Source organism: Salvelinus namaycush, unplaced genomic scaffold, assembly GCF_016432855.1.
Source record: "Salvelinus namaycush isolate Seneca unplaced genomic scaffold, SaNama_1.0 Scaffold3377, whole genome shotgun sequence".
Lineage (NCBI taxonomy): Eukaryota > Metazoa > Chordata > Actinopteri > Salmoniformes > Salmonidae > Salvelinus > Salvelinus namaycush.
In genome coordinates, this window is record NW_024060316.1 from 15,001 (window position 1) to 25,137 (window position 10,137).

At 38.1% G+C, this 10,137-nt stretch overlaps 3 non-coding genes and 1 pseudogene across 3 annotated transcripts in view; all 4 read right to left on the reverse strand.

Annotated features, from left to right (window-relative positions):
- The window catches only part of LOC120040261, a 165-nt gene extending 1 nt beyond the window's left edge, over window positions 1–164 (reverse strand). Inside the window, exon 1 of the small nuclear RNA XR_005475606.1 lies at window positions 1–164. This exon is cut by the window's left edge and continues 1 nt beyond it. This is a non-coding gene — a small nuclear RNA (U1 spliceosomal RNA).
- Window positions 165–879: 715 nt separating this feature from the next.
- On the reverse strand, window positions 880–998 carry LOC120040249. Its single transcript, XR_005475596.1, has one exon. It is a non-coding gene; the product is annotated as a 5S ribosomal RNA (ribosomal RNA).
- A 677-nt stretch (window positions 999–1,675) lies between these two features.
- On the reverse strand, window positions 1,676–1,840 carry LOC120040263. The gene has a single exon (XR_005475607.1). It is a non-coding gene; the product is annotated as a U1 spliceosomal RNA (small nuclear RNA).
- Window positions 1,841–8,913: 7,073 nt separating this feature from the next.
- Window positions 8,914–9,063, reverse strand: LOC120040264 (annotated as a pseudogene).
- Between the last annotated feature and the right edge of the window lie 1,074 nt (window positions 9,064–10,137).

Below are 10,137 nucleotides of genomic sequence, written 5' to 3' on the forward strand. Positions count from 1 at the left end.
AGGGGAGAGCGCGGACGCAGTCCCCCACTACCATAAATTATGCAATCGAGATTTCCACATTTGGGAAATTCACAGGGGTCAGCATAGCTGGCGTGCAATGGCTAAGCCTCGCCCTGGGTGAACCGCCTTTCTTGATCACGGTATCTCCCTTGCCAGGTAAGTATGAGTTATATCGGTGGAGGGCAAGTGTCTCCAGTGCCAACATTTTCGGCTAACTGGTAACCACTTTGTGTTCTGATAATATCACATCACATCGACCTGCGTTAAATGCCGTTTAGGAATGCACTTGCAGACAGAGTGGTGAAAAAGTAGTTCATTTTGTTTACTAGATTATATCAGTGAACCACTAGATTCCCATCATGCAACACTGTAGAAAAATCACCAATGACTTTTTAATATCTTAACCTGTCTGATATCACAAATGTATGCGATATGACGAAATACAATCACATTCAGACACACACACACACACACACACAGACAAATGCATGAAAGCAATTGATTTATTATCGATAACATCTCACATTCTCTTGTACTTTTGATTTACTCCGTAAAAGAAGGGTTGTAATTCCACCATGGAAAACACAGGGCCATCAGACACCAGTCCAGTTCCACTCCTCACCAGCATTATTTCCTTTGATCATTTGAACAGGGCGAGGGAGCACAAAGCACACACAAGCTGCATTCAGTAACAATATTCTTATTTGTCTTATGCATAAAAGGCAGTTGCTCCCTGACAACACAAGGAACTTTGATCGTATTAAAAGGGCAGGGGAGACTAGCCCATAGAAGCTGCATTTAGTCAATTCAGCATCAAATGCTTACTACAAGGCAGTGTTGCTGATGAAATAATGCCAGAGCACACCCTAGTGGACAAAATGCTTACAGCACCTGGTATTCCCAGGCAGTCTCCCATCCAAGTACTAACCAGGCCCGACCCTGCTTAGCTTCCGAGATCAGACGAGATCGGGCGTATTCAGGCTGGTATGGCCGTAAGCGAAGGTACATCTCTTGGTACACCATATAAAGTCAAAGTGAGTCTGATAAACAGACATTGCATTCTCACCAATTAGATAAGCAGCTTGAACTTTGGGTCACTCAAAAGTGGAAGAAATTACATATACTGTAGCCATCACTTTTTAGCACAGATAGTTGGATGAAATACAAACAAACCTTGCTAACATTTCTAAGCGAGGGCACATATTTCAGCCTTGTGGGAAAAAACGGACAAATACAATGACTTCTGACAAATACATCATCAGCAACAGTTTCCCATGCAGCTATCCTACTAGCCACAATAAATACACAAAAGCTCTGGATGTTGAAAACCTATTGCATTGTTCTGTGCTAAGGAGGAACGCATGTATGGACAATTTCATATTGGAAGCGCATGGGGCGCGTATGACACATCATGACCGGGGGGGGGGTTAGAGTGGCTTCTCAACTATCTCCTGATTGAAGTACCAGCGTGGCATAAATACAATGCTGCATTTCGCAACATAATGTTTCGACAAAATGCCAACAATATTTTGCTACAAACAAATGTTTCCACCTTTCGATTGGTCCACAAAGTCTCCTTCACAACTGACTTCAAAGATCTCCATAAGCACAGTCAGTTGACTCAAGTCATCCTTAAGCCTGCCGCCAAGCAACAGTTTATCATTAACAAAGACATCAGGGTAAAGCTCGGACGCAGTCCCCCACTACCATAAATTATGCAATCGAGATTTCCACATTTGGGAAATTCACAGGGGTCAGCATAGCTGGCGTGCAATGGCTAAGCCTCGCCCTGGGTGAACCGCCTTTCTTGATCACGGTATCTCCCTTGCCAGGTAAGTATGAGTTATAGTCATCGGTGGAGGGCAAGTGTCTCCAGTGCCAACATTTTCGGCTAATGGTAACCACTTTGTGTTCCGATAATATCACATCACATCGACCTGCGTTAAATGCCGTTTAGGAATGCACTTGCAGACAGAGTGGTGAAAAAGTAGTTCATTTTGTTTACTAGATTATATCAGTGAACCACTAGATTCCCATCATGCAACACTGTAGAAAAATCACCAATGACTTTTTAATATCTTAACCTGTCTGATATCACAAATGTATGCGATATGACGAAATAAAATCACATTCAGACACACACACACACACACACACAGACAAATGCATGAAAGCAATTGATTTATTATCGATAACATCTCACATTCTCTTGTACTTTTGATTTACTCCAGTAAAAGAAGGGTTGTAATTCCACCATGGAAAACACAGGGCCATCAGACACCAGTCCAGTTCCACTCCTCACCAGCATTATTTCCTTTGATCATTTGAACAGGGCGAGGGAGCACAGAGCACACACAAGCTGCATTCAGTAACAATATTCTTATTTGTCTTATGCATAAAAGGCAGTTGCTCCCTGACAACACAAGGAACTTTGATCGTATTAAAAGGGCAGGGGAGACTAGCCCATAGAAGCTGCATTTAGTCAATTCAGCATCAAATGCTTACTACAAGGCAGTGTTGCTGATGAAATAATGCCAGAGCACACCCTAGTGGACAAAATGCTTACAGCACCTGGTATTCCCAGGCAGTCTCCCATCCAAGTACTAACCAGGCCCGACCCTGCTTAGCTTCCGAGATCAGACGAGATCGGGCGTATTTTTTTTTTTTTTTATCTTTTATTATGAAAAAACACATAATATTTACAACATTCAATCAATAATAAAAAAGGATGAACAATTCATCCTTTTACAAAATCAAAAAATAAAAATAAATAAAATAAAACCTATTAAAAAACACAATCATCCACTAAATCCACTTAATAATGAAATACAAGTTTCCCATTTGACAGAATTTCAATAAAAGTACTCCCCCACACAAACAATTTTTCAAAATTTCCTCCACCGTATCTATATATTATCTCTATATCTCTCTCTAATATGCTCCTAAAAAAACCTTCCACACTCACAATTTTCCCTTCATAATGACCTAAATTTCTTCTTAATCTTATCGCATATCTAGCATGACTTAGTATAAAATTCACCAAATTAAAATTTAAAACTTTACTTTTCCCATTTACACCAAAAAGAAACAACCTCCTCCACTCCACCCCAGTAAAAATCTCTTCTCCCCAATGTTTTACTAAAAGCCCTTTTAAAAACTCGTGAAAGTCTTTCAACCTACTACATTCAATAAAAAAGTGCATCAAATTTTCCACCCCCGTACCACAAATATCGCATTCTCTTTTAATATCCCTATTTATTTGATGCAAAACCACATTTGTAAAAATCCTATTATGTTTCAATTTAAAATCATTGTCTTCACATTCTATAAAATTATATTTTACATTTACATTCTTCCATATTGATTTTACATCCATGTTTGGAAACACCCTAGACCACACTTTCTCCGCAGCAGGACTTTTTATCTCTTTTAAAATACATTTTCTATAAACCATTTTAACTTTTAGCCCTGATAAATCATGTTTCTCCCCATTACTTTCATAATATAAAACTGGTAAAGCCCTAGATCTTTTGACCACCTCTTTGTTTATTAAAATCACCCACTCCCCGGGAATACATCCTAATATTTTCTTGTACATATTCTCCACAGTAGTTTTACTTATTTCTTCATCTACTTCAACCACATTGTCATATATAGCCTGAAATGGAAGAAACCCAGGAATTACCTCATATGCTATGTCACCTATCTGCCTCATCCCAGCCCTCATAAAATATTTACAAAACAACATCATATTATTGCACTTTATCTTTGGATTTAAAAATATCGGCTGATTTAAAATATTTTCTAAACTGGTACATTCATAATAAATATTTGGTAAAAACCGCCCCCAAGCCTCAAACACTTCTCTGTAAAACAAAGGTATATTACCTAACATTTCCTTCTTCATACTCATCAATAAACCATTGTCCCCCATCCTCCCAACCTCCTGCAAATACTCTTTAAAAAACCTTTTCCACCCATAATCCAATTCACCAAATAAATATTTCCGTACCATTTTTACTCTAATTGCTGTTTTCCTTACACTTAAATCTACCAACTTCAAACCCCCCTCCTCATAACCTGCAATCAAAGTTTTAAAAGCTATTCTCACCCCCTTCCCTTCCCATAAAAAATCAACTACAATTTTATTCATTTCAGATAAAACCCATTCTGGCATATCCAAAACATTCATTACATAAATAAATATTGACATCAACAATGAATTTATGACAATTACTTTCCCTTTTAATTTCAAAGACCTCCCCCTCCACATATTTACCACCTTTCTAACTTTATTTATTACACCACTCCATGTCAAATCCCTAGCTTCCATTTCTTTCACCCCTAAAAACACTCCTAATACCTTAAAATAATCTTTAACCACTTTAAAAGGAAAATTCCCCTCATTAATCTTCCCAATATACATTACTACTGACTTCTCCATGTTAACCTTTGCACCCGATGCTTGTCCATATACTTTAAAACACTCCATCACCCTTTTTACACTACCCTCATCTCTAACTGTTATAGTGGTATCATCTGCGTATTGATGTATCAAACTAAAACCTCCTTGCGGAGTCTCTACACAATTTATAAGATTATCTCTTTTAAGAAATGCTGCTAAAGGTTCTACCGATAAAACGAATAATAAAGCTGATAAAGGACACCCCTGTCTCACAGATCTCTCAAGAATAAAAGAATCGGTTAAAACCCCATTACATTTCACCCTACTTTTTGCCTTCTTATATAATAATTTTATCCATCCTATTATTCTATTACCAAAACCATATTTATCCATTACCCTAAACATAAAATCATGTTCCACCCTATCAAAAGCTTTATTTAAATCTATGCTTAAAACAATTCCCCCCATCTTATCATGATTCATTTTATTTATCACATCTCTAATTGTATTAATTGTATCCGCAATATCTCTACCAGGCACACTATAATTCTGTGTAGGTGCTATAATATCATTTAAAACTTGCTTCATTCTATTTGCCAGTATCTTTGCTAAAATCTTATAATCCGAATTTAATAAACTAATTGGCCTATAATTCTCCAATTTTAATTTACTCCCCTTATTTTTATATAAAATCGTTATCAGCCCTGTCACCATAGATTCAGAAATACTATCATTATCCTCCATATATTGATAAACTTCCAATAAAATAGGTGCTAAAAAACTGGCATATATTTTATAAAACTCTGCAATTATTCCATCTACTCCAGGACTCTTATTTACTTGTAAACCCTTAATCGCATCTTTAACTTCAGTCAATGTTATCTTCCCATCACACATTTGTTTATCCTCTACATTAATTTGCACATCCACACTATCCAATATCTCCTTTACACACCCCTCATCCACCTCCCCTTTCTTAAATAAATCCTTATAAAAATTCTGCACTGTTTCTAAAACCTCTACATAATCATTGACAACTTCACCCTTTATATTTTCGATCTCTCTAATATATGTTCTCCTCTGTTTATTCTTCTCTAAACCAAGAAAAAATGAAGTACATTTCTCCCCCTCCAAAACATACTTTGCCTTACTTCTTATAATTGCACCCTTACACTTATCTATTTCATATTTAGTCAATTGTGCTTTTAATTCCAAAAACTTTCCTATATTATAATTAGGTTCACTGTCACACTTCCTCATTTCTTTATCCAATTTAGCCCTCAACTCATTTTCTTCTCTTTTCATTCCTACCTCTCTTTTTCCTTGCATATCCTATACTAAAAACTTTTATTTTTTCCTTAACCTTATCCCACCATGAACACTTATCATTCTCTTTCTGCTTATCCTCCATTTCACATGCTATCAAAGATTTAAGTTGTTTCCCATATTCCTCATCTCCCAAATACCCTGCATTCATACACCATATTCCACCCCCTGTTCTTTCCTTATCTAATCCCACTGAAAATGTTAAACCTGCATGATCACTAAAAGTTGTAAAAACATACTTAATATCTTTCATAAAATTCCTTAAACCTTCTTTTACTAAAACCAGATCTATCCTCGTTTGTTTCAAATCCCCTAAAACCACCTGCCTTCTAGAAAATTCTCTTTTTTCTGGATTTTCCTCTCTCCATATATCAATTATTCCTTTTTCTAACATCATCTTCTTTAAAACCCCCCTAGATACATCACTTCTAAAAATAGCTCCTCTTGTCATATCCAGTCTATCCATTTTAACATTAAAATCCCCAACTACAATACAGTTTCCCTCACACCATTTCCCTATTTCTAAAAATAAATCTTTGCGCTCTATTTCAGTATTAGGCGCATAAATATTTATAATTCTAAAAACCATACTCATATATTCAAAATCTACAATTAAAATCCTCCCATTATTATCATTATATATCTGTTTCACATTATCCACCACATCCCTCCTCAATAAAATAGCAACCCCACTTGAATTCCCTCTGCCGTTGTTTACATAAATAAAATCCCTCCATATTTTTTTTACTTCTAAAACACATACATTATCCCAGTGCGTCTCTTGAATACATAAAATATCTGACTTCTTCATTTTTATTATTCTATTAAATTTTCCCATTGTCCTCAATCCATTTGCATTTATTGACATTATATTTACCATTCTAATAAATAATAAAATGATAAAATATAATTTCATTTTCCTCTACCTGTTATCCAGTTTCTTTCCTCTTCCACCCTTTCTCTCCCCCTCTTCCCACCGCTTTCCTCTTCCTGTATCCTTCCCTCGTTCTTTCCATCTTTTCCCCATCATCTGTGTCCGATATCTCCTCCAAGTCCATGCTATCCAGCCAACACCCACTCTTGGCATCCACCTCCGTTGTGCTCCCCATATTCATCTCTGTTTCTGCCACCGTCATCGCTGTGCTCCCCGTGCTTGTCTCCATCTCATGTACAGTCGCCTTTGTGCTCCCCGTGCTCATCTCCGCCTCCGTTATTGTCCTCAAACCCAAAACCCTCTCCATTTCTTCACCCCCCGAGGTACTTGATAGTGCTGTGCTTTCCCCCAAAACCTGTGAGTCCCCCGTGCTTCCCCCCAGTCCACTCCCCCCCTCCTCCTGAAACCTCCCTCTTCTTATTTCCGAGTCCATACTGCTCCCAATTTCATTTATCTTCTGGTCCTTCTTCCTTCTTCCTTCCTCCGTCTCTCCACCTTCCACCACGTCTTCTCCACCATCTTCTTCTCCTTCTTGCGACAATACTACTGCTTCCTCTAGTATTGTTTGACTCCCCTCTTCAGCTCGATCCTCTCCACAGTTGCACTCCGCCAATCTCTTTCTACATCCACCACAAAAATTCCTTTCCTTCTCTCCATCACATTCTCTCGCATAGTGTCCTTGATTGCCACACTTAAAACACTTAAATTCCGGGCAGTCTTTCACTATGTGCCCGGGTTGAATGCACAACCGACACACTCTGACCTGTTTGTCATGAATGACTCTGAAATATTCCGCTCCTTCCAACGTCTCAATTCTTGTAGAATAAGGTAATGATGTCACTTTTTCTGTAAACTTGACTTTGCAGAAACGTGTCCCATCAACCACCTCCGTTCCTGGCCAAACTCTCCTTCTTATCTCCGAGACGGCCGCCACTCCCCAGCTACTCAGCTTGCCCAGTATTACACCATCTTCTACGTAAACTGGGAGATTCATAAAAGACACCACCAATTCCTTCACATTAATATCTCTCGCCAGAATCTTTGTGTCCTTTATTCGCAATCCATCCATTAACCGTTCTTTTCCTTTTTCATTTCTCATTGTAATTTCGTACTTCTTTTCTCCTTTCATTCGGCATCCCACCACCTCTCCACACACCTCCTTAATTGCTCTTAGTAGTTCCATTGTCGTCACTTTGTCTTCTCCTTCCAACTCAATTGCCACCGTATATTCTTTTCCATATTTCATCCCTTCTTTATCTTCCTTTTTCTTCCGTTGTGCTTTTTCGTTGTCTTTGTCCATTCCGTTTGTCTTTTCCATGTTGTCCGTCATAGTAAAAAAAATGAATCCAAAAAAACTCTCCCCCAAGCAGAAAAACTGCAAGGGGGAAGACTAACCAAACTTAAAACTATTCAACTGAAGAAAATAATAAATTATATTGCAAAAACCAATTAATTAACAAAAATAGCTCTCGAGCAAACACTCTCCAGCAAACACTCACTCACAGCTCAGACACTCGCACCTGTCGTCACTTCTCCAATCAGGAAATGCGCATTCAGGCTGGTATGGCCGTAAGCGAAGGTACATCTCTTGGTACACCATATAAAGTCAAAGTGAGTCTGATAAACAGACATTGCATTCTCACCAATTAGATAAGCAGCTTGAACTTTGGCTCACTCAAAAAGTGGAAGAAATTACATATACTGTAGCCATCACTTTTTAGCACAGATAGTTGGATGAAATACAAACAAACCTTGCTAACATTTCAAAGCGAGGGCACATATTTCAGCCTTGTGGGAAAAAACGGACAAATACAATGACTTCTGACAAATACATCATCAGCAACAGTTTCCCATGCAGCTATCCTACTAGCCACAATAAATACACAAAAGCTCTGGATGTTGAAAACCTATTGCATTGTTCTGTGCTAAGGAGGAACGCATGTATGGACAATTTCATATTGGAAGCGGGCATGACACATCATGACCGGGGGGGGGTTAGAGTGGCTTCTCAACTATCTCTTGATTGAAGTACCAGCGTGGCATAAATACAATGCTGCATTTCGCAACATAATGTTTCGACAAAATGCCAACAATGTTTTGCTACAAACAAATGTTTCCACCTTTCGATTGGTCCACAAAGTCTCCTTCACAACTGACTTCAAAGATCTCCATAAGCACAGTCAGTTGACTCAAGTCATCCTTAAGCCTGCCGCCAAGCAACGGTTTATCATTAACAAAGACATCAGGGTAAAGCGCAAACGACCACTACCATAAATTTTGCAATCGAGATTCCCACATTTGGAAAATTCGCAAGGGGTCAGCACAGCCAGAGTGCAATGGCTGAGCCCCACACTGGGTGAACCACCTTCTTGATCACGGTATCTCTTCTGCTTAGTGGAGGAAAAGTCTCTCCAGTGCCAACATTTTCCGCTAACGGTAACCACTTTGTGTTCTGATAATATCATATCACATCGACCTGCGTTAAATGCCGTTTAGGAATGCACTTGCACACAGAGTAGTGAAAAAGTAGTTTATTTTGTTTACTAGATTATATCAGTGAACCACTAGATTCCCATCATGCAACACTGTCGAAAAAATCACCAATTACTTTTTAATATCTTAACCTATCTGATATCACAAATGTTTGCGATATGACGAAATACAATCACATTCAGACACACACACACACACAGACAAATGCATGAAACCAATTGATTTATTATCGATAACATCTCAGATTCTCTTGTGCTTTTGATTTACTCCATAAAAGAAGGGTTGTAATTCCAACATGGAAAACACAGGGCCATCAGACACCAGTCCAGTTCCACTCCTCACCAGCATTATTTCCTTTGATCATTTGAACAGGGCGAGGGAGCACAGAGCACACACAAGCTGCATTCAGTAACAATATTCTTATTTGTCTTATAATAAAAGGCAGTTGCTCCCTGACAACACAAGGAACTTTGATCGTATTAAAAGGGCAGGGGAGACTAGCCCATAGAAGCTGCATTTAGTCAATTCAGCATCAAATGCTTACTACAAGGCAGTGTTGCTGATGAAATAATGCCACACCCCCTAGTGGACAAAAGGCTTACAGCACCTGGTATTCCCAGGCGGTCTCCCATCCAAGTACTAACCAGGCCCGACCCTGCTTAGCTTCCGAGATCAGACGAGATCGGGCGTATTTTTTTTATTTTTTTTTTTAACTTTTATTATGAAAAAAACACATAATATTTACAACATTCAATCAATAATAAAAAAGGATGAACAATTCATCCTTTTACAAAATCAAAAATAAAAAATAAATAAAATAAAACCTATTAAAAAAACACAATCATCCACTAAATCCACTTAATAATGAAATACAAGTTTCCCATTTGACAGAATTTCAATAAAAGTACTCCCCCACACAAACAATTTTTCAAAATTTCCTCCACCGTATCTATATATTATCTCTATATCTCTCTCTAAT